Source organism: Aotus nancymaae, unplaced genomic scaffold (genome assembly GCF_030222135.1).
Source record: "Aotus nancymaae isolate 86718 unplaced genomic scaffold, 86718_ANA_hifiasm-v0.15.2.pri h1tg000002l, whole genome shotgun sequence".
In the NCBI taxonomy this organism is placed as follows: Eukaryota; Metazoa; Chordata; class Mammalia; order Primates; family Aotidae; genus Aotus; species Aotus nancymaae.
This window is the reverse complement of record NW_026988413.1, coordinates 5,061,260-5,079,404: the sequence shown is the minus strand read 5'-3', so window position 1 is coordinate 5,079,404 and position 18,145 is coordinate 5,061,260. Positions and strand designations below refer to the sequence as shown.

General features: G+C 44.8%; 1 protein-coding gene and 1 non-coding gene across 3 annotated transcripts in view; both read left to right on the top strand.

Moving 5' to 3' along the window:
• Positions 1–18,145, top strand: part of DPP6 (dipeptidyl peptidase like 6) — a 1,138,230-nt gene that overhangs the window by 213,695 nt on the left and 906,390 nt on the right. The gene's annotated exons all lie outside the window — the stretch shown is intronic.
• Positions 11,575–11,693, top strand: LOC135274579 (5S ribosomal RNA). The gene has a single exon (XR_010342370.1). It is a non-coding gene; the product is annotated as a 5S ribosomal RNA (ribosomal RNA).

Here is an 18,145-nt window from a genome sequence, read left to right as displayed (position 1 = left end):
GTGCTTCCTTCAGGAGCGCTTGTAAAGTAGGCTTTGTGGTGACAAAATCTCTCAGCAATTGCTTGTCCATAAAGGATTTTATTTCTCCTTTGCTTATGAAGCTTAGTTTGGCTGGATATGAAATTCTGGGTTGAAAATTGTTTTCTTTAAGGATGTTGAATATTGGTCCCCACTCTCTTCTGGCTTGTAGGGTTTCTGCTGAGAGATCTGCTGTGAATCTGATGGGCTTCCCTTTGTGGGTAACTCGACATTTCTCCCTGGCTGCCCTGGTGAATCCGATGATTATGTGTCTGGGGGTTGCTCTTCTTGAGGAATATATTTGTGGTGGTCTCTGTAATTCCTGAATTTGAACGTTGGCCTGCCCTGCTAGGTTGGGGAAGTTCTCCTGGATAATATCCTGAAGAGTGTTTTCCAATTTGGTTTCATTCTCTTCATCACTTTCAGGTACACCAGTCAAATGTAGGTTTGGTCTTTTCACATAGTCCCATATTTCTTAGAGGCTTTGTTTGTTCCTTTTCATTCTTTTTCCACTAATCTTGTCTTCACATTTTATTTCATTAAGTTGATCTTCAATCTCTGATGTCCCTTCTTCTGCATGATCAGTTTGGCTATTGATACTTCTGTATGCTTCATGAAGTTCTTGTGCTGTGTTTTTCAGCTCCGTCAGGTCATTTATGTTCTTCTCTAAACTGGTTATTCTAGTTTATCAAGGTTCTTAGCTTCTTATATTGGGTTAGAGCATGCTACTTTAGCTCAGAGGAGTTTGTTATTATCCACCTTCTGAAGCCTACTTCTGTCAGTTTGTCAAACTCATTCTTCATCCAGTTTTGTTCCTTTGCTGGCAAGGAGTTGTGATCCTTTGAAGGAGAAGAGGCATTGTGGTTTTTGGAATTTTCAGCCATTTCACGCTGGTTTTTCCTTATGTTTGTGGATTTATCTACTTTTGGTCTTTGATGTTGGTGACCTTTGGATGGAGTTTTTGCATGATAGTCCTTTTTGTTTATATTGATGCTATTGCTTTCTGTTCATTAGTGTTTTCCTTCTAACAGTCATGCCCCTCTTCTGCAGGTCTGCTAGAGTTTGTTGGAGGTCCACTCCAGATCCTGTTTGCCTGAGTATCACCAGTGAAGGCTGCAGAACAGCAAAGATTGCTGCCTGCTCCTTCCTCTGGAAGCTTCATCCCAGAGGGGCACCCACCAGATGCCAGCTGGAGCTCTCCTGTATGAGGTGTCTGTCGACCCCTGCTGGGAGGTGTCTCCCCATCAGGAGGTACAGGGTCAGGGAGGCAGTCTGTCCCTTAGCAGAGCTTGAGCGCTGTGCTGGGAGACCTACTGCTCTCTTCAGAGCTGGCAGGCAGAAACATTTAAGTCTGATGAAGCTGTGCTCACAACCACCCCTTCCCCCAGGTGCTGTGTCCCAGGGAGATGGGAATTGTATCTATGAGCCCCTAACTGGGGCTGCTGCCTTTCTTTCAGAGATGGCTTGCCAAGAGAGGAGGCATCTAGAGAGGCAGTCTGGCTTCAGCAGCTTTGCCGTGCTGTGGCAGGCTCTGCCTAGTACAAACTTCCTGGTGACTTTGTTTACACTGTGAGGGGAAAACTACCTACTCAAGCCTCAGCAATGGTGGACATCTCTTCCCCAACCCAGCTCGAACAGCCCAGATCAACTTCAGACTCCTGTGCTGGCAGCAAGAATTTCAAGCCAGTGGCTGTTAGCTTTCTGGGCTCCGTAGAGGTGGGGTCTGCTGAGCAAAACCACTCGGCTCCCTGGTTTCACCCCCCTTTCCAGGGCAGTGAACAGTTATGTCTTGCTGGTGTTCCAGGCACCACTGAGGTATGAAAAAAACTCCTGCAGCTAGCTCAGTGTCTGCCCAAATAGCTACCCAGTTTTGTGCTAGAAACCCAGGGCCTTGGTGGTATAGGCACCTGAAGGAATCTCCTGGTATGTGAAGTGAAGACTGTGGGAAAAGTGTGGTATCTGGGCCAGATAGCACCATCCCTCACGGCACAGTCCCTCATGGCTTCCCTTGACTAAGGGAGGGAGTTCCCTGACCCCTTGTGCTTCCTGGATGAAGTGATGCCCCACCCTGCTTCTGCTTATCCTCCGTGGGCTGCACCCACTGTCTAACCAGTCCCAATGAGATGAACTGCGTACCTCAGTTGGAAATGCAGAAATTACTACCGTCTGTGTTGGTGTCACTGGGAGCGGCAGACTGGAGCTGCTCCTATTCAGCCATCTTGCCTGGGGAATCCTCATTACACATGCTGCTTATTCTAACAATCCTTCTGTCCAACACACACACACACACACACACACACACACACACACACACACACTCTCTCTCCACAGATGAAATTCTGAGCAAGTCATTAGATCTCTCTGAATATCACTCACATCAGCAAATGTGTGGGTATCCCAGGATTAGAAACCATTTATCATAATCCTTAGAGCTATTTCTCCTTATGTCTGTGATTTCTATCTGATTTGTATATTAATATAAGAGTTTCATAAATTATGCAGTAATTTAAAAGTTCAAGAAATTTTTATTGCAAATGCTTCCTTCTGCATTTCACAGGAGGGCCTAAAAAAAAACTCTTTATAGAAATGTGTACATAAGACAATATTACCAGAAATCAACCCCCAAATTAAGGCATCTGGGGACATGAAGAGGAGACTTGCCAGACTTTGTTTCTCCCCTTGCAAATCCTGGTATCCTAAGAAGCAGTCTGGACGATTCGTGCATGAAGCTGCCTTGGAGCAGATGCAACTTCAGGGGGATTCCTCTCATTTTTTTATTGCAGAAAAAATGAATGCTATGGAAATACAGACTCCTGTTCTGCTGATCTGCATACCTGAATCAGGAGAGGGAGATACAGACAGTACAGTGTATTGATCCATTTGCATTATCCCCACTTGTTCTTTCTTCCATGAATTCCCCCAGAAGGATGTCATCATTGAATTCAATTTAATTTTTAAAATTCAAGGCCTTTTAATATAAACTTTTTATATGTGGAGAGTTCTGATCTCATTTTTGGCTTCTATGACACTTTTCCCTTAAGAGCAAGGCTGTGATCTGTGATGAGGAAGTTTGAGTGGTGGATCTCCCGGTCTCATCTCTGCCATTTGTTCCAGTGTATGGAGGAAAGGACCCTTGCACTATGCACGTTTAGTGCAGTAGGGATAAAGGGGCCAATGCATCTTCATTCCACAAACTAGAGTGTTCCTTCATTTATCGGCCAACATTTGCTGAAAACACAGGACCTTCCAGTCACTGTATGAGGGAAAGATAGAGATTAAGACCCAGGCAGGCCCCTGCCTGCAGTGCTGACTGAGTGCTGTACCTATTTGCCCATGCAGTGTGTCTTTCTACCTTCTGATGAGAGTGGAAGTTCTTGTTTCAAGTCCACTTTGCCTCCCACTCACTGAGGATTGGGATTAGATCTTTGATTGGGCTAGAGGGAGAGGCGAGACACTTTGATGGGGTGCAGAAATAATCTGGGGAAGAAGAGGAATCATGAGGGACTGAACAAAGTTGTATCTCAATCTTCTGGTCCCCAGACTCACCACTCCCCTAAGAGTGACAGCATTAGCTCACAGCTTTAGCATGATGCCCTCTGTAGATTTATTCATAGTGGGACCAGGAAGAAATTCTGTTGAGGACTAACGTCATTGCTCCCTGGGTGACCCAAGACATCCCCAGCTGATCATGTGACCGGCCAGACTCCCATTCTTCCAAGTCAGTGAGAAAATGATCTGCTTTTTTAATCTTCGTGTGGTAGATGGGACTAAGGAAAGAAAGAGTTGGGGTTTGTCATATTGTGTCTTGACTTTGTACTCAATAGATTATGTTGACAGGCACTGACTAAATCCAGTGGAAAAATTAACACTCCATACTCTGATAGACATTGAATAATTTGAGCAGAAAAACAGAAAAAGGAAAGAGACTAAATAACACTTTAGGAAGTAAGCTACATTTCTTAGATCTGGGATTTGACAATTTGGGATGGATGGAAAAATGAACTTTCCATATCTCTCTGAAATTGACATTCTGGAATAAAAATCTAACTATGAAAAAGAAAACTCTTTATTTCAAACTCGCAATTGGGAAACAGTTTGCGGGGAAGAAAAAATAAAAGACCTTAACAGGTAATCTGCACCCCTCTCTAACGTCTAGGCATCTGAGTAATTACAAACACCCACACATTTGTTAAAACCATCCAGAGAGAGAAAGGGAAAAAAATGTCTTTCATAAGACTGGATGTATTCAGGGTGGTATGGCTGTAGACAGAAAAATGTCTTTGGTTTCACTGGTTGCACATTCTAATGTATGACCTACATCCCTTCTGATGAAATTCAAATCAAACTCTTTTCTTTCCCAGTCTCCATTGGAAATAGAAAACAGATATCCATTTGTCACACTTTAAAGAAGTCTTCATGTAAAAAAATTGCTTTTAACACATTTCGTGCAATCATGTCTTCCTCAGAAATTTTCAGTGCCTTTTTCTTCTGTTTGTCTAAGTAGGGAAGCTATCTTTCTGTTTTCTTTTTATGGTTTCTTCTCATCTCCTTCCAAAACCTGTTCATCTCACGTCTTCAGGTCCCAAATTGGACACGTGATTTTTAATTAAGATGTGATCCAGCGAGGCATTTGCTTAGATCCTACAGATCTGGAAAATTGCCCTTAAGAAAAGACTACGCAAATAGAAATAATATAACCTCCTTGTCTCAGTCCACACTTGAAGGACTCATTGGAGGATGTGTGCAAGTCGGGAGCAGAGGACTGTGAAAATATGCTGGGCTTGAGCGTGATTTCTGCTGAGATCACGAGATGCTACAACACTGAATGTCGAAAGTTTTAGGAGGAATCAAAGGTGAACTTTTCCTTTGGAATTCTGCAAGTGCTTCTTTCTTCAGGCATAGACAAATGTATACTAAAAATTACATGTATAATTTAAATTTCAGCAAGAAATACTGTTGACTTCATATGAGGAAAACCAGTCAAGTGATTTGTAAGCTTTGGAAGCAAGCAATGTTGATGTCTCCTACATCTCTTTATCCTATAGAGCACCTTCCATGGAGATGGTCCCACAAGTAGGTACTGAAAAAGTTCCAGTTGAATCATTCGATTTGAATAAAGCTGTAGGATTATAAAAGAAATTTATAGTACAGCCACGCTATCCAGAGTAAGGTTTATTTGGTTTGGTTTGATTTGTTTCATTTTTAGCCAGGCACAGACTATTTAGAAAGGAAACATTTTAAAATTTGTCGAGATGTTATTTATTATTTGGTAAAAGTTACAGTGCACCAAGATGTAAGACTTTATACCTCCGAGTTTTACGGCATCGCCCCTTGATGATTTATTCGTGATTAGACCAAAGAACTCCCAATGAGGAGAAGTAGATTGCAATATAAATTGGTGTCATTGTTTGTGAATGTGCTCCGCTAACCATACATACTGCTCCACTAAGACAGCTTCTAGTCCCGTACCTGGGGCTTCAGTGCAGTTTGCTTATGTTGAATCACTGGCTCTCAGACTCCCCTTGTGAACTGAACAGGCTTAGAAAATCATCCCAAAGAATGCTTGCTTTGTGTAGTCGTAGAAGAAAACTCCTCTTGGAAGCTTATTCCCCCTCACCAGGGAAGGAGTTATGGGGAGATTCTCAATCTAGTCCGTAGATGAGTGCCTTCTAGGCAATTCACACATACAATTTACAGAAGTGGGAAGGAGTGAAGTCAAACCATTTTTTTTTTTTTTTTTTTTTTCCCTAAGAAAACTAAAATAAATGTCAGTCTCATTCCATTTCCGTTGGACGGGGAAATTGAAGTAGGAGCAGCGTGAGGTAGGTTGGCATGCTGACCATACCTAGGGTCAGTCACCATCGGAGGACCCAGCAGAGAGCTTTGGGGCGCTGCAGCTGGGGAGGACACGCAGGACTTTCTCCATCTGTTTCCCCTTGGTACCATTGATTTGTTGTCTGATTTAAATATAGAGTTCAATATGCAGGTGTGTAAGTGCAGCATAAATAAAACGGCATCCTCCTTCAGAGCCAAGGGGCCTTCGTCTGGGAAACTGATATAATTTATGAGAGCGAGGAGGCAGCAGCATGAATAGGTGGGGTGCTTTGTCACCGGCCAGTGTGGAATTGGTCAGAGAGATGAGCTTGGAGGAGGGGGAACAGAGCGAGGGGGAAGACAGCATGCCAGGAGGAACTAAATTGGGGCACCAGGATCTGAACCCTGGAAGCCATTCCCCAAACACATCCAGTGCTGCTCAGCAACTGCTCTCTAATCACCAGAGGATGGGATTGTCTCAGTGAACTTAATCTTAGATGGGTGGCTCTCCCCCTTCTTTTTTTCCCTGATGGAGGAGGGAGGGAGGGCGTCAAGGGTGATGCATCAAACTGAGGGTGACAAGAAGCTGGCGCCTTTTGCTCCACTTCCCAGCCAGGAGGGCTGACAGTGCTGAAGTGGACCAGTCGGAGGAGCTCCGGGGGTCTGGATGCTCTGGGGTGTGTGTGGATGGCAATGGCCACGATGTCCCTCCTGGTTGCGACCCATCAGAAAGTGGATACCACTGTGTCCTCTGGTCTCCCTGCGGTGCTGGTAAGGTGTGGTTACGTGTGTGTGCAAAGGGGGAAGAGGTGGACAAGCTACCGTTATTCGTGTGGATTATCGAGGCTTGCACGCTTTTTTGTCTTCCAAGCTCTGGTCTCACCTACCCTTTTCTTAGGGAGAGGGGTCAGGAAGGAGGCCTTTCCCCACCCCATGAGTCAGAGAGCCTCGGGGATGCTCCCACCGAGGAAGCTCAGAGCGGAGCCGGAGAAAGGGGTGCTCCCAGCTCTGCTTCCTGGTCGCTGGCACGTCGGGGTGGGCAGGCTGGAGTTGAAGCTTCTCAGTGTGGATAGGAAATCATGGAAATGAGGAATGATCTAGCCTCCAGCAGTGACTCGGAGGAATAAATGCGTCCCGGAAATGCAGTTTCTGTGAACTCCAAATTACTATGGAGATTGCATTGCTTTCCCAAGACTTAAAAAACGAGGAGTCAGCGAAAGCCAGGAGAGCCGTGATGTATGGGAGCTAGGCGGGCCAGCGCGGTGGGAGAGGGGATTTCTCCGCGCGGAAAGAGGGGTCCGCGTTTGCACCTGGAGGGGATTTGATGAGCGTTTCCCTGGAGCGCCCTTCCCCTGCCCTTTCCCAGAGCGCCCAGCTCCAGGGACGGTGCCCGCGAGGAGGTGCAGGTGCGGCCCGAGCGGCTGGGCTTGTGGGCGGAGGAGGGCGGCGCTCTGGGGTGCAGCACCCACCGGGTGTGAGGGTGGGTGAGCCTGCGCGGAGAGGGTGTGTGTGAGTGGGTGGGTGGGTGTGAAGATGGGAGAAAGGCTGCTGTGTCACAGTGTGTGAGAGTGGGTGAATGTGTGTGTGAGTGCAAGTTTGTGTTGTGTGAGTGTGAGTCTGGGTGAATGTGAGTGTGCCATTGTGTGAGAGTGGGGGGAGTGAGGGGGAGAGTAGTGTGGGGGTGAATGAGTGAGTGTGGGTGAATGTGTGAGTGTGCAAGTGTGTGAGTGTGGAGGAGTGAGGGGGGAGTGAGAGTTGTGTGACTGTGTGTGTGCACGCTTGTGCACGCGGGGCTGGGCTTGGTATTTGAGGAGGGGCTCAGAGGTCCTCCTGGGCTGGCTGCTGTCCTGGTAGCAGGGCCCCAGGGCACCCTGTGAGTTTTCACCTTGCCAAGGTAGGCCAGAGGCAGGACTCCAGCTTCCTTGCCAACATGTGCGGGAAGCAGGACCCCAGCTGCGGTCCAGGGAGGGAAAGGGGGGTGCTCACAGCTGGGGTGAGTCCCTGGAGCCCACAGGCAGTGACTTGCCCCAGAATGAGCTTGAGAGAGTTTGGGGTTGGAGAACACTGGGGATGCTTGGTGTGGTGCAGAGGTAGGAGGGTGTGGGTGCTTGTGGGGTGCTGGTGGGAGGTTTGCCACGTGTTATCTCTGGATGGGAGAGGTGGACCACTATATTAGGCCAGGACAGGGACAGCATGTCCAATTACACAGGGATCTGCCCACCTGCAAGATGCTGGGGGGGCCCTGTCTCCGATGTCCCCTGACCTGACTGTCCTGCCACCTGCCAGCCTGGCCGTGGAGCCCCACCCCTAAGAGCCACACTCGCAACAGTGCCACCCCTGCCAGTCTTGCCCTCAGTCCTGCCCCCTGCCAGCCTTGCCTCCTGACAGCCTTGCCTCTGCCAGCCAGGACTAATCCCCCAGCAAGCCTTGTCCCTGCTAGCCCTGGCCATTCTTAGCTCCACCCTCAGGCAATCCCACCCCCTGCCAGCCCCACCCCCTGATCAGCCCCACCCTCAGACAGTTCCACCCCCTGCCAGCCCCGCCTCTTCCAGCCAGAGCCAATCTCTTAGTAAGCCACACCCTCTTCCATCCCCACCGTCTTCCAACCCCACCCTCAGGCAGCCCCGCCCACTTCCAGACTCACTGGGCAGTCCCTCCCTTTCACCCACAGGGGTCCCTGGATCTTGCCCCTAACTATCAGGGTGACCCCAATACCTCTGAGACAGCCTTCTGCCCTAGGACAGCCAGGAGATCGGAGAGAACAATTTAAATGCTCAAAAAGACAACTCTTTCATACTGTTTTTTTCTTTGCCCAGGGAATTGCAATCAATATCAATACACAGTTAATAAAATGAGAGGCATTCAGTGTGGATGCAGGTGTCAAGGGAGAGGGCTCAGGCTTGTTTTTGCCTTTTAGTACCAGTTCCTATTGTTTGGAAAACATCAGGTGGCTTCTGAGAACAGGCCTTGGCTCTCTGCCTGCCCTGGAGCCCCCTCTCCCAGGCAGGTACATCGCTCTTGTTTTAATGGTGGCCTTCATGGCAGTGGAACCCCACCCTCCATGACTGTCTCCGGGTGTCACCTATGGTATTACAGTGTGGGGGCCTCAGGGAAGGGTAGGTGACCTGTCCACGTATAACATATTTGTAAAGTTCATTGAAGAAAAGACGACGAAGGAGTGACGTCCAAGTTCACTAAGCTTTAGGAAGAGAAGGGCCAGATTTCTTTTTGAGATTTTCCTCTTATTTGCTGGAAGTCTGCTCAAATCGTTCGTCTCTTCTGGTTACTAAACAGCCAAGATTGTTTCTGGGTCCCTACAAAAATGTGAGGATACAAAGTCCCCATGGGATGTGCAGTGGTACCCATAGTCCTTATAGTCAGAGGATAAAGGGATCCTTAGATTGATGGAGTAATAAGGGCAATGTGTTTGGAAGCAAATGCCGAGAAGAAATGCTCCGTTACGTGGTTGGCAGGCTGAGTAGGTGAATGGTAAAGGAGGAAGTAAAGAGCACACACCGGCTTTTAGAAGCAGATAGCTCACAGCATTTGAAGAGGACAGCATTTGAAGAGGGCATTGTTAGTCTGGGTGCAGTGGCTTACACCTGTAATCTCAGCACTTTAGAAGGCTGAGGTGGGCAGATCACCTGAGGCTGGGAGTTCCAGACCAGCCTGACCAACATGGAGAAACCCTGTCTCTACTAAAAATACAAAATTAGCCAGGTATGCTGGCGCATGCCTGTATTCCCAGCTCCTCAGGAGGCTGACACAGGAGATTCACTTGAACCCGGGAGGCAGAGTTTGCAGTGAGCCAAGATCACACCACTGTGCTCTAGCCTGGGCAACAGAGTGAGACTCAGTCTCAAAAGAAAGAAAACAAAAAAAGGAGAGATAGCATTATTATGACTCTGGCAAACTCAAAAAAAAAAAAAAAAAGGAGAGAGAGAGAGATAGCATTGTTATGACTCTGGCTTGCCTCTCTCTTACTGGAGAACCAACTTTCTTTCGAGCACATATCTTTTAGAGTGATCTTCGATCTTCTTTGGTAATTTTTAGTATATCAGAAAGAAAAACAGGCAAAGAACTTTCAAGTTTCTACTTACGCTTCCTGAAAAAAAACATCCATAGCAGAAAATAAATATTCATGCCAAGCTATACAAATTTCTTTGTAAGTTTTTAGTAACTATTCTAACAAAAATGTATTTGTAGCTAAAAAATAAAGTGTTAAGCGATTTTTAAAACGGAGCATTAGTTTTCTGCAGCAGGGATATTTAGTCTTCTTTGCCCTGGTTACACTAATGTGCATTTGCTTAAATTCAGTGGGCTCTGGCTGCACCTGCCTTTGCATCATTATTTTGTCCAATCCTATATGTTAATTTAGGGCCCAAGGGACCAGTTTGGAGCATGTGGTCCTGCTGAGTAATTCACTGCCCATTAGACAGTGGTCTGTGGGGAAGGTGCTGAGTTCACACACTGATGTTCCTGGAGGTTCTTCCGACTTCCCCACCTTGCAGCTGCCTCTCCAGCATCTTTCTCTCAGTCCTTTCCCCAACTACTCTCCATCTTTAACTTATTACACTTCCTGTGTTAGTCCCTTTGTGTTGCTGTAATAAAATACCTGAGCCTGGGCAATTTATAAGGCACAGATGTTGTTTTCTCTCAGTTGTGGGGTCTGGAAAGTCTGAGGTCAAGGTGCTGGCATCCGGCAAGGGCCATCTTGCTGCGTCCTGACATGGCAGAAGGTGGAAGAGAGCGAGCCCTCTCCTGTAACCCCTTTTTTTTTTTTAATACATCCATTTACAAGGGTGGAGACTCATGATTTGAACACCTCCCAAAGGCCCCACCCCTCAAACACTGTTGCATTGGGGATTGTTTCCAACACATAAATTGTGGGGGGTGCATTCAGACCATAGTACCTCCCAAATCTATAAGGCCACCTCTACTTTGCTCTCAGCTCTATCTTTTCATTTGCAATTGTCTTTTAAATCCCTCTAAATGTCCTGTCACATTTTATCAACAGAACTCACTTCACTGTGCTTCCTTACCTATACTAGTTCCTATTCCTGACTTCTGATTTTTACTAAAATCCCTGTTCTAGTTATCCATCCTTGACACTTATAATATCTCTTTTATTTTCTACGTAAAGTGACCACGTTTGATAATTCTTTCTCCAGTGTAAGTGTGGTGTCCTATAACTAATGCCCGTCTCTTCTGTAGCCACCACTTGCATCCCATGTGATTGGGACAGTCCCCTGGTGTGCCCCATGTCTGCCATTCTCCTCTCCAGCAACGAATCCATCCTACTCTCTGCCATCAGATCACTATGGAAAGCCCAGTCCAACTCATATCAGTTCCAGCCTATCAGATGTTCATTGTCTGTTTAATCACAGAATGGGCTAAAGTTCTTTATGCTCTAATTATTCCATCATCTTCACCCTCTTCTCCTACATGCAGCTGACACTACAACAGATGGGGGTGCTTGCCCTTCCTCCAAAAAAGCTCTAAGCATTTTTGTCTCCTTGCTCCAGTAAGGTAGTTCCTTAGCCTATAAGGGGCCCACTCTGTCCCTAAAATTCTCATCCCTCATATTTCTCTCTTGAAATACGTCCATTATTTAAAATACAGGTCACATACCTCCTTTTTGACAAACGTTTTCCAATTTCCCTAACTTGAAGTAATAGCTGTCTCTCTCTCTACCTCCTCCTTCTCAAGTATACTTGGTAATTCTATATTCACATTATTCAAGTCTACAGCCATACCACCCTCAACGTGCCCAATCTCATCTGATCTTGGAAGCTAAGCAGGGTCGGGCCTGGTTAATACTTGGATGGGAGACTGCCTGGGAATACTGGGTGCTGTAGGCTTATTTAAAAAAAAAAAAAGAAAGAAACAGAAAGTATATTCACACACACACACACTTTTCTTATCCATCTACTGAATATGAAATACCGTAAGTAGAAGCCACTCCTGCTCCACTGTAGCAGTCCCCTACATAAGCGCACAGTTTAGACTTCACTAAAATGTGAGCTTTGTTTTTGTCAGTGTTGTATCTACATCAATGTCTACACGAGTGCCTGTAACCTAGCAGGGGTTTCGAGGGTGCTGATGCAATGAACGAATGAATGAACCTCTGTGAAGCCATGGATTTAGCACCAAGATGGATCCTGTCTTCTTACAGACACATCTTTAGGCTGTCCTTCTGTGTCTTCTTCAAAGTTGACATTGATATTTGTTTAAACTTTATTTCACCTGAATAACAAAATTTAGTGTGGGAATGATCTGCTGAGAGCCCCGCTCTCCTTAAAACACTCTGTCTCAAAGATGTTTAAAATTATATTCCTGATGAAAGGATGTATTCTTTGTGATGTATCAACCTCAGCAGCAAATCACAACAAAGCACAGCTGGTTAGTGTTTGAACCCAAGGTTGTACACTCAGAGAGTGTGTGTACATTACTCCCCACCCAGCCCTATACAACCTGCTTCATCCTTGTGCCTGTGTGGATAACAAGTAAACTGAGGCTGGAAATAGTAACGTGTGTGAGTTCTGGTCCCAGAGTTACATCACCGCAATAATCTCATTCATTTCATTCTTCTACCCTTGCTTGAGTAAGCGTAGTCATTTTCTTAGCTTCCCCAGATCTTTTTGGGGCTGGTTATAAACCAAGTTGAAAAGTAGACCACAGTTAGAACTCCCTCTTTCCCAGCCACCCAGTAAATCTCCTGTCCGTAGCCAGGGAAGCACCTGTGTGCCCCAATTCTGACCAGTCTTAGTTAAGGGTGCCAACTAGAACAATTCTTGAAGCTGTTGATTAAGCGTGTTGCCAAATCAGGGATATTTCCTTACAGTGGGGGAGTTCTGAAGAAGCTTGTGTCAGAGCTATTGGATCAATGATCTAATATTATAAAATTACAGTATCCAAGGTTAGATCTGGAAGGAACCTTATAGGTAAATATTCTAATCCTTTTCTAAGTGAGTTAAATGACCTCTCTGGTTGAGTGATACAAAGTCCAGTCCGGGCTGTGCCACTAACTCCTGATTCATGTGTATTTCACCACAACACTCTGCCTGTGACCCCTCTGGTTGAGTGATATAAAGCCCAGTCCGGGCTGTGCGGCTAACTCCCGATTCATGTGCGTTTCACCGTAACACTCTGCCTGTGACCCCTCTGGTTGAGTGATATAAAGTCCAGTCTGGGCTGTGCCGCTAACTCCCGATTCATGTGTGTTTCACCGTTACACTCTGCCTGTGACCTCTCTGGTTGAGTGATATAAAGTCTAGTCCAGGCTGTGCCGCTAACTCCCGATTCATGTGTGTTTCACCGTAACACTCTGCCTGTGACCTCTCTGGTTGAGTGATATAAAGTCCAGTCCAGGCTGTGCCGCTAACTCCCGATTCATGTGTATTTCACCATAACACTCTGCCTTTCCTCTAAAGTCTCCAAAGAACAAAGTTACAACTAGGGAATAAAAAAGTAGAATTCACAATTTTAAGAAGACAGTTCTCTCAAACCCTACCGTGTAATAGCAATTTCTCTGCCTAGCCATTGGAGCCAACCCCGTCAATTTTCAGCAAAACTTCAACGGTAGTAGTCAAGGAATAGTCAGATGTGCAACAATGCACTAGGTTTAAAGTTACCCAAGGGTTAATTTTTTAAAAATCATTTTCATATCCAACATTAAATTTATTGTTCTTTTCTATATTTCTGTGATAACCTTTGTACCCTGGTTAGCAGGGTCTAGAGAGAGCCATCCATTTCAACAACAACAGTGAATTTAGACTTGCAGGAAACATACAGCTTGAGTGATTTGGCTGTATCTTTAACGATTCCTGAACATCTTCCAGAAGCTCCTCATTTTAAATAAGTCAGTGATTTAAACTTATTTTTCTGTTTTGGTTCTTTCTATTAAAAGCTTCTCCTAAAATTCTAATTTCATGAAAAATTCTGATTAGTTTGGAAGCAATTTTTATAGTTGAAATACAAGTCAAAATTAATATTCACTTTAGGTAGAAATTAAATTTTACTCTTGTAGTGCCTATGAAAGACTAAAATTGTGCTGTTCATAAAATGTTCCTACAGATAAATTTCACTTAACTGGTTTTAGAAGATGCTTTTGGGCCTTTTTATTTGCCCGAAGCAGGCATTTGGACTCCCTTAGGTGAAATGTGCTCCAGCATGAAATTGCTTTATTTATTTTGAGTTTGCTTTCTCCATATGAGATTTTCAGAAGCTTCAAAAGTACGATGTCTTTTACAGTTTAAGTAAATAATGGAGGGACCAGCCTGACTGGAGCAGAGGAATCAGAAAACAACAGATCTCAGAGTGATCACCAGTGACATGGTGTCTGTGCCTTAGTGCAGTTGCTAGAAGTAAACCACAGATTGAGCTCTGAGCTTCCTAATAGCCATGGCAAGGAGGGAAAATCATTGAGCTGCTATTCACAGTAGCCACTGATAAAAACAAAGCAGCCATTCACTAGCCATTTCCTGCTAGTGAAACATAAGGACAATTTATCCCATGAGTTCCTTTAAGAAAGAATGAAGAAGGCAGATGCAATGTGACAGATTTAGTAGATAATGTGCTTGATAACACCCTTTGATAGAAAAAAAATTAGCTTCTCTTAGAATGTGCTATTTGCATATATTGGCATACAATAATTAAGGGTAATTGAGAAAAGGTATTTCTAAGTGGGAATAAAAGCACCCGATGGGAGGTATGGCATTCACTCTTACCTAAGTCCTACTTCCCCGCAAGACATGGGTGAAACATCACTTCCTCCAAAGAGCCATTGACGGATTCAGGCCACCATGATCATTGCTGCTTCCAAACATCCACGGCATTTGTTGACCATGCTATTTATGTTATACTGTAAAGAAGCGTTGACAAAAACCTGGAGGTTTTGGTGTCTGCGCAACATTCCACAGGATCCAGGACTGCGTCATTTATTGTGGTAAATCCAATGTCTCGTTCATTTCCCATCACCCAGTAGGCCCTCATGTTTGTGACCATGATGAGTTAACAGATGGCCCTGACTCTTGGTGGCACTGGAGACTGCAGCCATCAGGTGACATTTCAAGAGACACTCCACTGTGCTGACACATCCTGAAGACTGGGAAACTAATGCCCTATTGAGAAATAGCAAATGGCTATTTCTATTTCACTTAGGATTGGCTTGAAAAGATAAAAAAATCACTTAGGATGAAAAAAAACTGTTTTGTGTTGAACATTTTTTTAAAAAATTATGATTTCTTGAAGGTTTTTATTAGGCAACCAGTTCTTCCTATCTTAGACAAATGTAGGGGTGCAGAAGTCATAAAAATTCCTGCCTATCCTTCAAGGTTCAATCTCACAGTTTCTTTCTCAGGAAAGCCTTCCCTGGCCATCCCAACAGACAGATGTGCACTTCAAATTTCCCCAAAACATGACCTAAGGGTTACCTGGAATAAACAATCTTCTTTTGTGTAAATATTTTGTAACTACAGACTATTATAAACGATTTGTTTAGAAGGAATAAAAAAAGACTGGAAAGTACATACCAGAATGTACAGTGTGTATTTTCCCTTTAAACTCATTTACCTTGGTAGCCCTCTTGAATAATGTCCTTCCAAGTCTTTTGAATAACTTTTATGTTATCAAATTTTTAAATCACCTCCAAATTTTTACAGTCAACAAACAACAAAAGGTAGTTCAGTGCCAAGAACAATTAATAAAATAGATACTCAAAGTGGTTCATATGGTGAGATGAGGTTTGGTTTAAAAAACAATGGTTGTTCTAAAAGTCGGGAAACGGATCGTATCTGTGTATGTCTTGTGAATGTTGAGCTGTTTTTGGAGTTGCCTGCATATGAAGGTGCCTTCAATCATAGCAGTGTCACTAAAATAAATGACAAGGCAACTTTTTTGGAAGGTAATCTTCTCTCTGAATTAATAAAACGGAAAATCCGTATGCCTCTCTCTGTGTCCATTCACTGACACTAATGACTACTTCAGAATGTCTGAATATTGTACTTTTTTATCTATGTTCATTGTAACCACCATGGCAATGAAACATGGCAGTTCCTGTAGTGGAAAGCTTGGTGTGGTCCTCCGAGGTTAAATTGGAGGGAAGTCCCACCCTGGAATGCAGTGGCTATATGCTTGGTCTTCACTCCACTCCCCACTCAACAGCGCTGCTTCTGGCTTCAGGATTGAGCTCCCTTCTGGGTTAACCAGGCTGGGAACCTTGTTACTCTGTTTTTTAACATTCACTTCCCATTGTGTCTGAGTCTTCAGTCACGTCTTGTTTGTCTGGTGAATGAGTGAGTAACACACAGTTTCTATGTAGTTTCATTCAGCACATTTTATTGAGCACCTGCTGTAAGACAAGCATTCACCTGGTGATCACCTGAGGCCTCTTTCCTTTCTTCCAGCTTGCTTCCCTATTATAGAGGTCTTTTTATTCTGTCTGAGTATGAGAGTGCACAGCACACACACACACACGCACACACACACATACACCTGTTTTGTATTCAAAGCAACTGAGAATGTTCATTTATACCCAGCTTTCCTCTTAAGCACACAAAAGGTAGGCCATCCGACAATCAGATAAGGCAAATGCATTTATCAGACATCCAACAACAAATAGCTACTAGATGTCTACTACATGCAGCACTGCTGTTCGGGTTCTGGGGATATAGCAGGCTACAAAAGAGGCAGGTCTGTGCTCATGCCACCTACATTTTAATAAGAGAAGAAGAGAGAAAAATAGAGAAGCACTGGTCAGTTGGTGAGGAGTGCTAAGGAGAAAAAGCAAGGGAGGAACGAGGAGCGATGAGGAGTGTTGATTTCAGAAGCAAGATCGTGGAAGGTCACCCTGATGAGGGGACGTGTGAAAGAGAACCGAGTGAAGAAGGGCCCAGCACCATCAGGGTGTCTCTGAGAAGGTCACAGTGTCATGGCCAGGTCTGTCCTTCCACCGAGTCACCGACTGTGAGAGTTGGAAGGAAAATCAGCATCCTTCATTTAACAGTTAGGAAAATAAGACCAAGAAGAGGTTGCAGGTCCAAGTTCAGCTGCACAAAGACATATCTCTAGTTAGGAGGGGAAGAAGGGAGAACAAGAAGACGTTAAAAGTTGACAATGCGTGGAAACGCCAAAAGTATTTACTAAGATGTTCAGGAACTAGCTGAAAGATAAGTTCCTGATGTTCGATCAAATATTCTATATTTAATTTCATGGCATAAGAATCCATGAATAGAATGAATCGTTGCTCTTCTCAGCAACCACTGACATTGTTTCACAAAGTTGATTCACATCCTATATTTGATTGTAGGAAAGTATGCTACGGGAGTTGTTATCCCAGACCCTTAAATGTAGTTAATTCCCTGGTACCAAGACTCAGAATCTTCAGGATATCTGCGTCTACCACCTGATGCCAGACCTTAGTATCCAGGGAGAACAACAGCCACACCATGGCCAGGGGTCCAGGGAGAGCAGTGGAATGCACATCTGAGAAAACCAGCTAGAAACTCACTCACCTGTAATGAGAGGGGAAGTGATTACACTATTTATCTTAGTGGTATTTATAGTTTTAAGGAACATCTCCTGTAAGTGACATCTACCCACTGCCCTGTACTCTACTATTAAAGCTTTTGTAACAGTTGGTGTTTATAGAATTCGACCGTTAGCACCATGAAGACATGACTCTATGAAGACGTGTTCATTACACCCCAGACTTAATCAAGTGCTAAGTAGGAATTTTTTGAATACATAGAATCCCATTCATAGAGACTCAGTTACACCTTTGCTTTCACACACGTCATCTTTTGTTCATTAACTTAGAAACTAGAGTGCGTGGCAGCCTGAGAGCCAAAGAGCTTCCATGAGACTCTCAAGTGACTTAACACGGCTGGCCGATGACTGATTCACCTGGTGATCACCTAAGGCCTGTTTCCTTTCTTCCAGCTTGCTCCCCCATTCCTCCTACGTGAAACACTAAGCCCCGTCATGCCCCTTTCCAGCTATGGCAGAGTCCACAGTGTCCTCCAGACCCATGTGGGCAGCCCAGCTCTCTCTGAGAGGAGCATCAGGCACCATGTGAGTCGTGTTTGTCCAGGACCTGAGCTACATTGTTTTGTGGCGTGAGACAATCTTTTTGAGCAGTATCAGTGCTTCTGAGTCACAAGGGTAAAAAGAGAGTTATTTCCCTGGGGCTGCAACTTTCTGAGTTTGCACAGCTTCCAGATGCAGAATCAATTTCCTGAGGTCATCGGCAGCACTGTGTAGACAGGTGACTCACTCTGCAAGCAGAATGGAAACCTGATAGCTAGAATTGTTG